The sequence below is a fragment of the Mustela nigripes genome, chromosome 18 (genome assembly GCF_022355385.1).
Source record: "Mustela nigripes isolate SB6536 chromosome 18, MUSNIG.SB6536, whole genome shotgun sequence".
Lineage (NCBI taxonomy): Eukaryota > Metazoa > Chordata > Mammalia > Carnivora > Mustelidae > Mustela > Mustela nigripes.
Genome location: NC_081574.1, coordinates 29,939,718 through 29,955,392, shown reverse-complemented (window position 1 = coordinate 29,955,392; position 15,675 = coordinate 29,939,718). Strand labels below are relative to the sequence as shown.

At 41.4% G+C, this 15,675-nt stretch overlaps 1 long non-coding RNA gene across 1 annotated transcript in view; it reads right to left on the bottom strand.

The window, feature by feature from the left end:
* LOC132006467 (uncharacterized) overlaps positions 1-15,675 on the bottom strand; it is a 76,639-nt gene that overhangs the window by 7,699 nt on the left and 53,265 nt on the right. Inside the window, exon 2 of the long non-coding RNA XR_009401106.1 lies at positions 9,446-9,557. This is a non-coding gene — a long non-coding RNA (uncharacterized LOC132006467). The remainder of the gene's footprint in view (positions 1-9,445; positions 9,558-15,675) is intronic.

The following is a 15,675-nucleotide window of genomic DNA, read 5'->3' as shown; positions in this document are numbered from 1 at the left end:
CATATATTTTTATCCCCAGGGGTACAGGTCTGTGAATCACCAGGTTTACACACTTCACAGCACTCACCAAATCACATACCCTCCCCAATGTAGTGACAGTATTTTTAAGCCATCCTTAAATAGATTTTTGTATTGGGTATCAAGCAATGTAAAACATAATTAGGAAGGTGTACCAACTGCTCATCTAATATTACCTTGGGATTATTTGAGAATATCACCTACTGTCCTACTACCTACCTTTATTGGGCAGTTTGGGGAGAAGTGACTTCATTTTGCAGGTAGGGACACTCCCTAGAAAAACGGTAGTGTTATACTCTGATTATTTCTAGGACAATTGATCATGACACTTTCCAATCTCATTTTACTGTTTAGCATACTTATAAATGGTCTTAAGTTATACTCATCACAGTGACCTTTTGGGCAGGGCCCTAAATCAATGAGCAACTACATTCCTCTAAGGTAGACCAATGGATACTGTCTATACTTCTTTGGTCTATTTAAATCAAATGTTTTGGAAGCCAGTGAATAAGCACCACCCACTGCGACCTCTCTGAAGCTAGAAACGAATAAACAGAAATCTGAATTTCATTCTGCACAACAGATCTATTCCTCAACTCATAAAACATGGATTTCAACCCCATACTCAATCCTGCATTAAATCCTAACCTAGTTTTGAAAGTCACCTCTAGGCTTGGTTCAAGTAAGTCTTGGCCAAAGGAAGAGAAAGTCAGTTGAATTTTAACAACCCTGAAGATCAGAAATAGTTAAGTAGAAAAGAGTATTATGCCTCCATCAGAAAGGATGAATACCCAAATTTTGTATCAACATGGACAGGACTGGAAGAGATTATGCTGAGTGAAATAAGTCAAGCAGATTCAAGTATCATATGGTTTCACTTATTTGCAGAGCATAAGAAATAACACAGAGGACATGGGGAGATGGAGAGAAGGGAGTTGGGGGAAACTGGAGGGGGAGAAGAACCATGAGAGACTATGGACACTGAAACAATCCGAGGGTTTTGAAGGGGCGGGGGGTGGGAGGTTGGGTGGGCCTGGTGGTGGGTATTAAGGAGGGCACGTATTTCATGGAGCACTGGGTGTGATGCATAAACAATGAAATCTGGTACTCTGAAAAGAAATTTAAAAAGTAAAAAAGTTTTTTAAAAAAAGTGACTATATACTTACTTCAGACAGAAAACTAGGTTTTTTCAGTGAATTGACTTGTACAACTGCTAACCTGTAACTTTCTAAAAATACACTGCTTTTTTTTTTTAAGATTTTATTTATTTATTTGACAGAGAGCGAGAGATCACAAGTAGGCAGAGAGAGAAGGGGAAGCAGGCTCCCCGCTGGGCAGAGATCCTGATGCGGGGTTCTATCCCAGGACCCTGAGACCATGACCCGAGCCAAAGGCAGAGGCTTTAACCCACTGAGCCACCCAGGCGCCCCAAAAAATACTGCTTTTAAGGCCTTGAATTACTTTCCTTAAAGTCTGAACTTTCCAAATAACCAAATTCTAATTCATGCTGCATTAAGATAATTCAGAAGATGTCGGTTAAGCATCTGACTCTTGATTTCTGCTCAAGACATGATCTCAGCGTGGTGACATCGAGCCCCATATTGGGCTCCATGCTGGGTGTGGAGCCTGCTTGAGACTCTCTCCCTCTCGCTCTGCCCCCTCCCCCTACCATGTGCACAGGTGAGCAAACATGCACGCTCTCTCTCGCTCTCTCTCTCTCTCTTCCTCTCTCAAAAATAAATAAATAAGGGTGCCTGGGTGGCTCAGTTGGTTCAGCATCTGCCTTCAGCTCAGGTCATGACCCTGCAGCCCTAGGATCGAGTCTGGCATCGGGCTCCCTGCTCATCAGGGAGCCTGCTTCTCTCTCTGACCCTCCCCCTTCTCATGCTCTCTCTCAAATAAATAAAATCTTAAAAAATAAAAAAGAAAGAGAGAGAGAGAAAGAATTATAAATAAATAAATAAATAAATAAAGATTTGTAATGTCTTAAAACTAAATGGTGTCTTAATCTCTCAAGGGGTGTCTGAACCCTTCATTTTATAGCGTTGTTCCCTGGCCTGCCCCAACTTCTAGTTATTAAGGGAAACAGGCTGTGCTTGATCTCCTGCACTCCCATTTGGGATCTTCCAATAATACCCAGACCTTCTTTCCACTGTTCCCACTTTTAAATAACTTATAAAGTGATGTCACTTGTAAAGTCTTTTAGGGAACTATACCTCAACTCCTTCTACCTATGTCTAACTATGTAATCTTAGATCTGTTAATATTATTCAGAGGTCAACTACAAATTCCCACGCTGAATCCACAATACGATCAAAAAGCAAATTACTAATAATCATCAATATGAGAACAAGAAAATACTTATAGGATAAAATGGACCTTTTCTGGGTCAAAATCTTAACTAAAAATGTTGACTCCACATATCAGCATTCTTGGGGTCCAGTAATTTACATAGCCTAAAAATGCTTAAGCTTCTTTTCTGTTTTTTAAAAAAGGGAATACTTAGAGGTATATTCATTCTAGTTTTAATACATATCTTGGAATAATACATATCTTGGAGTAATCCAAAGATGTATAAATTCTAGCACCTGCTTGCAGGAACTCATTCACCAATAGTGAAGATGTGTACAGAAAAATATAGAGAAAATAAGTCTAGGATTTTCAAGAAGGAAGAGGGGTCTTTTTACTGGGGTGATAAGAAAATGCTTCCTGGCAGAGGTAGCATTTATGCTGGGTCTTAAAGAATAAGATTCAGGCCGGAGATGCACTGATGGATGGGTCATTTCCGATGAAGGGAAGAACAGGGTAACAGGAAATTGTAGGTTTTGCTTAGCAAAAGATGAGTATCCTAGATGACTGAGTTGCGGGATACACAAAGTGCACAGTGGGAGAAAAAGAGTCCAGTTAACATTAAAACACTTTACGGACATTAAAGCCCAAACTTTAGGGCTCTTTTGCTCTTTCTTTTTTTTTTTTTTTTTTAATATTTATTTATTTATTTATTTATTTGATAGACAGAGAGAGATCACAAGTAGGCAGAGAGGCAGGCAGAGAGAGAGGGCGAAGCAGGCTCCCTGCTGAGCAGAGAGCCCGATGTGGGGCTCGATCCCAGGACCCTGAGATCATGACCCGAGCTGAAGGCAGAGGCTTAAACCACTGAGCCACCCAGGCGCCCTGCTCTTTCTTCATTGTGTAGGCATTTCAGGCTTCAGAGGGGTTAGGATACGCTTATGGAACCATTTGACCTATTTACGAAGTCTTGCCTGGATGAAGTTTGCATCCTGTATGGAGCTGTATTGTTTTATCAGTTAACTAACAATTACCTCATTCTGTGTGGGTAGACAGGAAGCAGAGTCTACATTTTATTTTGGTGTAGTTCAAAGCTAATCTGAACATGTCTGTGGCTTCCTACTACTGTTCAAGAGCTTACACACAGGGAGGTTTGGCCATCCTTACCCGACAGAAGACTTTGGGAGTTAATAGATTAGGTTTCATCATTTAATTGAGCTTCATCTTTATAACCTTTCAAATATTGTTGTAGTTGCCCATTTAGCACTTTCAATCATCGGCAATAAATTGTTGCAAATCCAGGATATCTAGAACCTCAGCCTAGCGCCTCAGATGGAAATGGTCCCACAATTCTATGCCAATGATCCTAAGGGAGAAACGGGATTTTCTGAACCTTTTTCTGGATCCTGTCTTGTTTGAGATTTATCTGTTCTCCAGGGAGCTCAGAATCAAGGAGTAATGCTCTGTGTGGGAGGCAGAGGCCTGACAAATCCTTCTGTTCTTATCACTGTTTTCTTTTGCTATGCTGATGAGAACCTTGAAATGACTCGGTTATTGACATGTGTATTATCTCCCTATGAACCATGGGAAACTCACCCACATACCATTCTTCCAGATTCACTCTTGCATCAGTCTTAGCTCTACTTGGACATGAGCATAAACTTCTTGGTCCTTCCTTAGATTTGGTCCAAGACTGTAAGCCCTTTTACTGGACAGAGGATGGTATTGGGTTTTCCCCTATTTCCTGGTAATTCTATTCATTCCTCTTCCTCCTACATCAGTCTTTCTTAGCTCCCCGGCACACTGTATGGCCAACAGAGCTGAAACATCTAGGGGTAGGGTGGAGAAAGCTCACTACAGAGAGCTAAGCAGATCATAAGCTACCCATGTGCCCAAAGAAGCCTTTGGCCAACTAAATTCAGACAGAACAAAACTGTCCAGGCAATATCTTCAAAGGAAAAGCAGCACTTTCTACTATGTTCTAATTGATCGCAATCAAAGTTCATTCCTCTAGATACCTACTTTCATCTACTTAGTTATATATGATTTAATTTAGGTTGTATATTACAGAACGGGAGATAGAATGCTTAACTTCTGCTGTACCAATTGCATTATATAATAAATACTTCTAGTATCAATTACGTCAATGCCAAATACTGAGCAGGTTACAAACTAAATCTGAAATGACTTCTCTACCCTATACTAGAGTGAAGATCATATATTGTTTCCTCCCTAAACCAATGCTAGAATAACCCAGCCAGTTATTATCAACTCCAGGGTGCAAAGTAATAGCAGTTCTCTTTATGGGTATGTGATGTGAACTATTTACAAAATTACACTGTAATTACTATGTGGAGTTAAGGTAATTACATAGCAATTGTCCTATAATCATTGGATTTTTTATCTGATTTATAAAATGCTGTATGAATTACATGGTAATTAATACTGGGTCTTCCTGGTGTAATTTAGTTATTATTCATTAGTTCATTAGTAAATCCTGTATCCACAGAGATCTGTGTGTTTCAACAATAGCAATCAGTATTTAAGCCTCTAAGACGTGGGGATCTGACTTAGGCATTAAATAACTGGAAAAACTGGTGTAAAGCAATATATGGTTCAGCAAAATTAACCAAGAAGTGCTCCGACGTGATCCTAATACAAATTACGATATTTAGGAAATACACCCACATACCCACACACACATATATTTATACTTTGTGTTTATTTATTTCTGTGAGTTACCACCAGTTCCACATCTGTTCCTACCCAGCTGATGAATGTGGGGCGAGGTTTACTAGGGAGCCAGGGACTAAAAAAAAAAAAAAATCCTCTCCAGCACCACTCAAATGTCTTCATACAGTTGTCTCCAACCCTGATCAGATGTTGTAATCACCTGGAGAGATTTAAAGATATCCGGATCCACCTCCAGAGATTCTGATTTAAATTGGTCTGGAGCAGAGCTGGGGTGTTAGGAATTTTAAGAGCTCCCCAAGTAACTACAATGTATATCCCAGATTATTTTTATTTGAAGCCCAGGTTGAGCGCCATTAGCTTTGAAATACCACTAGAGACAAGACCTAAAGATTGCTGACTATTTGCAACTTCTAAAACTCTGGAGTTGATTTTTTCCTCTATAGCTTATAGCTTTGGGACAACAGAGTCAAAGAATGTTAAATATAACACGATTGATAATAAAGTGTATGTGACTTGCCAGCTTCACTAAATGTGTTCTATGACATGTTAATTTAATTAATCATTTAAAAACTTTTTATCAAAGCATGCATGTGCATACTTCAAAAAGTCATGGAGTATTAGGTGCCCGGGTGGCTCAGTGGGTTAAGTCTCTGCCTTCGACTCAGGTCATGATCCCAGGGTCCTGGGATTGAGTCCCACATCAGGCTCTCTGCTCAGCAGGGAGCCTGCTTCCTCCTCTCTCTCTCTCTCTCTGCCTGCCTCTCTGCCTACTTGTGATCTCTCTCTGTCAAATAAATAAATAAATTCTTGAAAAAAAAAAAAAAAGTCAAGGAGTATCATGGGGCTTATAATGGAAATCAATAGTTTCTCATCTTACTTTTGCCCCACGCCAGTACCATAACCCCAGAAACAATCAATGTTACCTCTTTTAACTGTATCTAAATAATACAGTTGCTCTGCTATAACTTGATTTTACAATTTGATGCCTTATCATTTGAAGTCCTATCCACACAACTCATTTCCCCCAACACATACACATACACACACCACCCTCTACAACCTTCCAAAACACTTAAACCACAATGTTAGTTAAATCAGTAGTTAATGCTTATATAATCACGACAGTAAATAACCTTGACATCTGGAATTTGTACTATGAAACTGTAATCGTCTCACAGAGAGGTCTATTTGTTCAATATTCCACATGCCTATCAGGAATTCCTCCCCCCAAATATCCAACAGAACTCTGAAACATTTTTAATAACAAAAATGTAGCGACAATTGAGCACTCACGTACCAGAAGCTATTTTTAAGAACGCCACATGATTCACGTAATCCTCCCGTCAACACGATGTGGTAGAACTATTATTATTTCTCTTCCGTGAAAAAAGAAAACTGAGTTAAGTAATTTGGCTACCTGGTAAGGGATGAAATGAAGCTGAAACCCAGACCCTCTGGCTTCCTAAGGCTAGGGTCTCCGCCCTCACACAGAGCAGGCCACCAAAAGACCAACCATCAAGCCTTGTTTTCCCCGCCTGGTTCTGCTTCCGTCTGGAGCGATTGCCCTCGCAAACCTGCACGGTTATAAACCTTGCCCTTCCTCTTATTGGTCTGTTTCCTGGACCCCACTTCAGACTCTTTCTTACGCTGGGCCCTCACTAAATAGAAGCCATTCTCTAGTAAATTCCTGATCAAAGGAAAAGGGAGGTGAAAATTTTGAGGCAAGCCTATCTAAATGTTTTTACTTGGCCTGCAAACTTTGTTAATAATCTGGCCTGTACATTGGTTTCTTCTTGCTGCGATAACGAATGAGCACAACCTTAATGGCTCACAACACACATGTAGTAAGTATCTTTCTGTTCTGGAGGTCAGAGGTCTGAAATAGATCCACAGGGCTGATTTCTTTGAACAGTTCCAGGGTACAATCCATTTTCTCATCTATTCCAGCTTCCAGAAAACATCTACGTCCTTTGGCTTGTGGTTCCCTCCCCACAGCTTCAGAGCCAGCCCTATCAAACCTTTTTCTCCCAGTGTCTCTGCTCCACCTCTACAACGTCTTACCCTGTGCTGCTCTGGAGAAGCTCGGGGCCAATCTGATGCCTGAACTTGTTGTGTATGTGGCCTGGGAAATTTTCAGGATCTGACTTTTCAAACCACAGTGAATGTGCTGGGGCAAGATTCTTTCCTTAATTATGAGTATTTGGGAGGCTTTTCATACTTTTCAGTTCTGGGAAATGTTGTAGAGATGTTATTTCCTTCCTAAACCCTCCACATTTTCTTTCATTCTACAACTCATTCTACAACTTTGAAATCAGTGCTCCTAAATGGACCCCCAATTTTCTATCGTTCTATTATTTCATGCCTCTAGGTGATTTCTTCAACTTTATCTTCTAAATCAACAACTATATCTTCTTTATCTTTATCTTCTAACTCATCAACTTTATCTTCTAAATCATCAACTGATTTTTTTTTGTTTCCACTGTTAATATTTTTACATTCTGAGAGTTCTGCCTGGTTCTCTTATGTTGTCTTACTCGTTGGTTCATTGTGGTTGTTGCTTTTGTTAAAACGACCCTATTTTGTTTTTATGGATATAGTGCTATATGTATCTAAGAATATGAATCACAGCTATGTTTGTTGTTTTGTGTGTTTCATTTTATTATCAAGTTCTCATTTGCTCCCTGCCTGGTTTCCTTATTCTCAGATTTACTTTTATTCACTTTGCTTGGTTTTTGTCACTGTCTTTCCTCTTTGGGGCTTTTCTCAATTGTGAGGTAATCCTTGGCTCAACAGAACTTCTAGGATGGAGGCACTGACAAGCTCAATGGAATTTCTGTGCACGAAGACCACCTAACAATTAAGTGAGCAGTACTCTCCTATGTCAGGGCCTGACCTTTTCACAGGGGGACGTCCAAATGTTAGTGTCTACCATCTTTTGTCTAGGGTCAGACAATTTATAGAGAAGAATGTTCCAATCCTCTACCTTGCCAAGACAGACACAGACACACACCTGGCTGCAAGCATTCTAGGAACCAGGAGGTCTGGGAGACAAACACGGGCAGCCATGGGTTCTAACATTTTAGTGAATGGACTTTCACTGCATTCCTCCTGTTATCTTTAAGATAAATTGCTCCTGTTCATTTCCATGCCAATTGTCCCCAAATCCACATTCTCATTGACTTGTTTTCTCTAGAAAAATCTATCTGAGGCAAGGGTTTAAAAGGCTTTGTGGGGATCCCACCACTGCCCCTCACACAGACCTTCATTCATTGCTCCTGATTTTACTTCATCCTTCATCTCTGCCTTCAGGTTCCTGATGCCTCAGTTCCCTTAGGCTCTCTATGGGCGCCTGCAAAGGGACTTCACTTGCTTACCCTTTCTGCCAATTCTTAATTTCAGAATATTCTGCTCTATTCAGATTTCTATGCTTCTATTGATATAAATGGAAAGTGTCCCATCTTTCAAAAATATTGTTTGATTACTTTTATCATCTTTCACATTATTTTTGCCCATATGGACTTAAAGCTTCTTATCCCCCTAAAAGCAAGATTTCCAAAGGTATAAACAGATGTTCAGTTTTCTGTGTTTAATAGAAAGACTCCAACATGTCAGTCCAGGCCTTGGCAGGGAACAGAAGACAAACAAGCTGGATGACTGAGGACAGTTGAATAAAGTGTCCAGACAGTTCCAATGATGACATAGAGCCCTTTTTACCCCCAAAGAATAATAAACAAACAGAGAGAGAAGTTACCAGAACCCAAAAGAGAGCTGTGTGGACACAGTTGTTGGACAAGAAATGTGACTTCTGCTAAATCATCAAAATGGCCATGGTTCTTTACTTCTTCCCATCACTGTGTCATTTCTAGTGTTGTAGTTGTTTTTACTAAAAGCCAGAGTCTACCTCCCCCACCCCTTGAATGTAAGCTGATCTCATGCAACATTAGCCAATGGAATGTAGTAGAAGTGAGGGCCAGGCAGCTCTAAGGGAAGAAGAGGCCTCAAGACACCCAGTGGGTTTCAGCTTGCTCTCTGAAGCCCTGTCCTGCTGCCATGAGAATGACCTTGAGCTGGCTTGATGAAGGATAGGACACAAATGTCCCCTCCTCCCCTTTGGTCCCAAATGACAGCCAGCCAACTGCCAGATTTTAAGTGAAAGCATGCCAGGCCAGCGGGTACCTAGCCAACCAACAAGTGGACACAGATTCAAAAATGACCTAGCCAAGCCAGGCCCTGGCCAGAGCCAGCCAATGGAACTCAGCACAATTTTTGAAACCACAGAATCATGACTAAATAAATGGTTGTTTAAATCACAAAGTTGGGAAAAACTTCTAAATACAACAACAGAAGCTTTTAATCAAGGGGAACAGCTAACATGTAGTAATAAGGTAGGAGGAAGTCATAAAAATAAGTGCCCTGACCCTCCTCTTCCTGTCTTTCCAATTACCTGTGAGTACCGTCTGTTCATCTAGCTGGAGAGGGACAGAATGCATTCATGCACTTCATGTGGGTCAGGCTCCCGGCAATCACAGCAAGATGAATAAAGTAACAGCATAGACCTGGAAGAACAAAATAGGAGAGATTCAACATACCTACTCATCTTTCAATTCATAGAACATCTGGAGATTTTTGTCAAATGTCTGCAGTAACACTGGAGGCTCCAAAAAGAATCCTAAAGCTAGATTTGGGAGCAAAGAATTTTAGCCAATTATAGTAGCAAATGGATGGGAGAGACTGTGTTTATTCCAAGTGTATTATTCCAGTACTACTTTCTGATATAGACCAGGCCAAGGATTCGTATTTTGTTCTGTCTTCTCAACACATAGTCATAATAATAAATTATAAATTATACACCCAAGCTAGGATCTGTTTAAAATATTATGTCAGGTCTCAATGAAACAAAAATCCAGCTAATCTTAACAAAATTCCAATAAACAGGATTGAAGTCATACTTAATGTTTAAAGGGAAAAAAGTATGACACTATTAATCATTTTGGATTGGGCATAGCTGCAAATCAAACCATTCTGAACACCTACAAACACAACAGGAGATCAAAGAGAAGAAGAGCAGCAATTCTAGGAACAGAGAAGTGACCACTTTCCAGAAGGTAGGACGTGCGGAGAAGTGAATCCAAGGCAAAATATTGGAAACTAGACCATGGGGGAGGGGCCAGCTCCCACAAGTGAGAGAGCAGCATAGGACACATTCGGAACTTTTAGAAGTCTGCTCCACTGAGGGACATCACTCCAGAGGCTAAGTGGGGGTGGAGCCTTCATGGGGACAATGTGGTCTCAGGACTCTCGGGGTCACAGAAAGACCAGGGGTGTCTGAGTACAACAGAGCTCCCATATTAGAGCAGGGAAGTCAGCTGCAGAGACGGAGCCAGGGAGTGAGCTCTCAGCTCGGGGTTACCTCAAACCGTGATCTAAGGCACAGTCAGGCCACTGCTCTTCAAGCAGAGACCCCACAAGTGGCAGTTCCAGGGAGACTCACCTTCCTCCCCTGGAGGGAGTGGTGTGGGAGTGCTGTAGGAATCTGCTGGCTTTGGAGACTCCAAACAGGGCCATGCGCCAGAGACAGAAATGCTCGGTCACAGACTAGGTGAGCACGGAGTGTGGCCAGAGACCAGGGAGACAGGAGTGATTGCCTGCTTTTCTCCAAGGGCCCACTGAGGAATGGAGCCCCGAGCTCTCGGCTCCTCCAGGCCAGAGATTGGGAGGCCACCATTTTCATTCTCCTCCTTCAGAGCTCTACCGCAGGCTCTGTTCCATAAAGCTTTTGTTCCCTTGAAAGCTCCTGAGAGAGAACCGAGCAGATTAAGATGACTTAGCCCGGCCCCTGGCAAGGGCAGTGCACTTCTGCCTCCGGCAAAGACATGTGAGAATCACTGCAATATTCCCCTCCCCCAGAAGATCAGCAAAAACATCCAGCCAAAACCAAGCTCACTGATCAAGGAGAACTACAGAACTCGAGGGCTAGGGGAAAGCAACACATAGAATTCATAGGGTTTTTTTCCCATGATTCTTAAGTCTTTCAAACTTAAATTTTTTCAATCTTCATTATTTTTTCTTTTTATCTTTCTTTAAAGTTTTCTCTTTCCTATTTTAACTTATTTTAAATATTTTATCTTATCAAAAAGGTTTTTTTTAAGATTATTTATTTATTTATTTATTTGACAGACAGAGATCACAAGTAAGCAGAGAGGCAGGCAGAGAAAGAGGGGGCAAGCAGGCTCCCGGCTGAGCTGAGAGCAGGGCTTGATCCCAGGACCCTGGGATCATGACCTGAGCTGAAGGCAGAGGCTTTAACCCACTGAGCCACCCAGGCACCCCTTATCAAAAATTTTTTTTAAATATTTTTAAATTTTCATCATTATAGTCACATTCTATATACCTTCATTGTATTTAACCTTATTTTTTGTATACATTTAAGTTTTTCCTTCTTTAAAATTCTGGAATACAGTTTCTTCTAACAGAACAAAATATACCCTAAGTCAAGTGTGTGGCTTTGTTCTACTCTCCAGCCTGATCACATTTTCTCCTTTTTTCTTCCTTTTTTCAACCAACTTCTTATCAACTCCTTTTTTTTAAATATGTTATTTATTCATTTGAGAGGGAGAGACAGAGAGAGCATGAGCAACGGGAGCAGCAGAGGCAGAAGGAGAAGCAGACTCCCCGCTGAGCAGGGTGCCTAACATGGGGCTAGATCCCAGGACCCTGAGATCATGGCCCAAGCCAAAAGCAGACACTTAACCCTCTGAGCCACCCAGGTGCCCCTTATCAATTCATTTTTTTAAATTTTTAAATTTTCATCTTTAGAGTCATATTCCATCCCTTCGGCATGTTTACCCTTATTTTTGTATACATGTGTTTTTCTTTCTTTAAAATTTTGGGAGGCAATGTCTTTTAACAGGCCAAAATACACCCAAAATCAAGTGAGTGGCTCTGTTCTATTCACCAGCCTAATCATATTTTTTTCCTTTCTTCTCTGCCCAGTTTCAGGTCTCTTCTGATTTGACCCCAGAAAAATTTAGACCCCAGAAAAATATACACTAACCAAATCAGAAGAGACCCAATAATTTAGGCTGGTGCAGCCACTCTGGAAAACAGTATGGAGGTTCCTCAAAAAGTTGAAAAAAGAGCTTCCCTGTGACCCAGTAATTGTACTACTGGGTATTTATCCGAAAGATACAAATGTGGTGATCTGAAGGGGCACATGCAACCCAATGTTTATAGCAGCAATGTCCACAATAGCCAAACTATGGAAAGGACCTAAATGTCCATCAAAGATGAATGGATAAAGAAGATGTGGTGTACACACACATACACACACACACACACACACACACACACACACACAATGGAATACTATGCAGCCATCAAAAGAAATAAAATCTTGCCATTTGCAATGACGTGGACGGAACTAGAGGATATTATACCAAGCAAAGTAAATTAATCAGAGAAAGACAATTATCATAGGGTCTCACTGATATAAGGAATTTGAGAAACAAGACAGAGGACCATAGGGGAAGGGAGAGAAAAATGAAATGAGATGAATCCAGAGAGGGAGACAAACCATAAGAGACTCTCAATCTCAGGAAACAAACTGATGCTTTTGGAGGGAAGGAGGATGCAAGGAATAGGGTGGCTGGCTGATGGACATTGGGGAGGGTATGTGTTACAGAGAGAAAAAATAAATTGAAAATGAAAAGGAACGAAAAACAGACAATAGGGAACAACCTGTAAGTAGTCTCTGCTTCGACTTTTATTAACTAATTATTCACCCAATACCCAACTTCGAAGGTCATGTTATAAAAGAGTCATAGTTTATTGATAGCCTTTGTACATGGATTCTACTGTGAAGTATTGGTTGATAATTCGGAACCTGTGAGCATCTTCAATTATCAAATATTTAATGTTTTGTATAACCCTGAATTTACTAAGGCAGGAAGATGGACAAGAATGCTTTGGTGTGGCTTTGTTTTGATAACCACAGCCCGACAGGGTCTTCTCTTCATTTCTTCTTTAAAGATTTATTTATTTATTGACAGAGATCACAAGCAGGCAGAGAGGCGGGCAGAGAGAGAGGAGGAAGCAGGCTCCCCACTGAGCAGAGAGCCCGATGCGGGACTTGATTCCAGGACCCTGAGATCATGACCTGAGCTGAAGGCAGAGGCTTAACCCGCTGAGCCACCCAGGCGCTCCCCAGGGTCTTCTCTTTAATCCACTGCAAACATTCAAGAGAATTTAGCCTGGAAGTCATGAGATAATGGATTAAACTTTGTAGAAATGTATTTCTCTTCCACATAAAAGTCTAGCAGCATATAGTCCAGGATGTGAGGATGACTTCATATAGACACCAAGAGCCCAGGGTCCTTCTTTCTTTTTTTCTCTGCTGTCCTCATCCTGTGGCTTTTACCTCTGGTGCAAGACACTGACTTAAGATTCACTTGTCTTGCACATATTCCAGCTGGCAGGAAGTAAACAGGGTACCAGGACAGATGTATGGCCAGTGGAGGATGGTGGAGTGTGGTGGGTGTGGAGAGTGGGCAGAGGAACATAAAGAAATGAAGTAAGATTTAATTTATATCTATATATAAGACATTTGGTCTTCAAAATCATTAGGGAAAAGAAGTTAACATAATGTCAATGTCTACTCCTGACCCCTACTCTGGTCCTAATCTGGCTATCATTTACATCCTTTTATATGGATGCTGGACAGTATTCCATCTTCATGTTACTGAGGGGAGAGAGAGACACAGATGTTCAATATTCCCTTTGGGCCCACAATCTTTCCCCCGTTACAGATGCTACCTTCCTTTCCATGTGATAAAATAAAGCTATTTGTAACTGGACACAGGGACCCAAGGAGTAATGACCATGTTATCCAGCCTTCCTTGTAGCCAGACGTGGGCACGTGAGAAAGTTTTGCTCTTTGTATGTAAAGAGAATCCAAAGCAGCACTTTGATAATACAAGTAACTTCACGAGTATAAAAGAGTACTTACCCTCAGTGAATTAGAAACCTTTATCCAGCACTCCTGTGTCTTCGGGTGTAAATGATCATGGTATCTGAGCTTTTACACCTTATCTTTAAGGGGAGTGTCCGAACACTGGTGCATAAGAATTTTCTAGGTGCTTGTACAACGCGAAGCTTCCTTGCTTTCATCCCGGACCTACTGAACCAGAATTTTCCCAGGGGTGTTAGAAATCTGTATTTTCCTATGTAACTTTTACAAGTAACTCCAAGGGAGTTGATTTCCAACAGAAGGGGATAAGAAAGGGTAGGCAATACATGCCCTGAGCTGCCACCAAGATGCTAGTAAGAAAAAGAGATTTGTTGATCTTCGGATTTGTTTTCCTAGGACTGTAGAAACTTTTTTTTTTTTCTGTGTGTTAATTTCCAAGGAAAATTCTAGCAGCAGCTTGGAAGAACAAGTGCAAATATATTGCATTGCCCCTCAAGTGCCATTTGCCCTTTGCTAAAGCCTTGGTCTCCAGACCACACTTTCAGAAATACCACTTTAAAATAAAAGGATAGTCCTTTAACTTTATCTCACTGAAAACTCGCTGTGAGCAGTGTAGCCCTCTACCCTGGCTTTCTGATTCCGTAATTTTCACAGAGAAGGCGGTGTGGGTGGTGGAGCTCTGTGAAAACCTGTGAGGGTGCACGGCGTCAAGCAGGGGGTTAGCGTTAGGGCTGTAATTTTAGAATTATTTATGAGCACAAAGAAGAGTCCTTAAGCAAATGGCTTAGAAAGAAAGTCAATGAAGTTCTTCACACCCCTTCCCTGCCATGCCAGGTGTCGTTACAGTGCAAGGAGCACCTGTCACAGCATGCCAACAGCCACACCTGCTTCCTTGCCAGTTGTGTTTTCTCCTTCTGGGTGCAAAGAAAGCCATCTAACCTGGGGACTCTGGCTGGAGCGTTCAGCAAATAGCATTTTGCTTCACATCAAGTGATTTCTTCCTAAGGAATCCTCATGTTATAGAGATGGGAAGCAGTGAGAAAGATGTGGTTAATACTGCTTCCAATTCTTCCCATCTAACATGAATGTGGGTTTCTGCACCAGAACCATCAAGAAGTTTAAGTCCCAGGGGCACTGGGTGGCTCAGTCAGTTAAGCGTCTGCCCTGGGCTCAGGTCATGATTCCAGGGTCCTGAGCAGGGAGTCTGCGTCTGGTGCTGCCCCTTCCCATCCCCTTCTCCCAGCTTACTGCTCTCACGCACTCTCTCTTGCTCTCTTTCTCTCTCATTTAGGTCCCAAATGGGTACAACAGTGGTGGTGTCTTCTAATGTGTGCTATGCAGCTCTGCGTACAGGTGTGTGGTGTGTGTGTCTGTGTGTACATTTTAATTGCCTTTCATAAATCAAACATAATTAGGTGTATATTTATGCATAGCTTCCTCACCACTTTGCAGATCTGCAGGAAGTGTTTACTGCACGAAGATTCATTTTGTTTCATTGCAAACAGAAGCTATGTGTGTACGCAGAAAGAAGTTCTTCGGAGGACGAGGTGGGTAACCCACAGACTGCTAGTGAAGTCTCAGGACGCTCAATGACAGTACAAGTTGCTGTGCAATCCCAGCTTACAGAACTTCTTAGCTATGGAAAGTGCATTTTGCAAACACATTCATGTATGCACACACACACACATTAGAGAAAATGTTTTAAACAC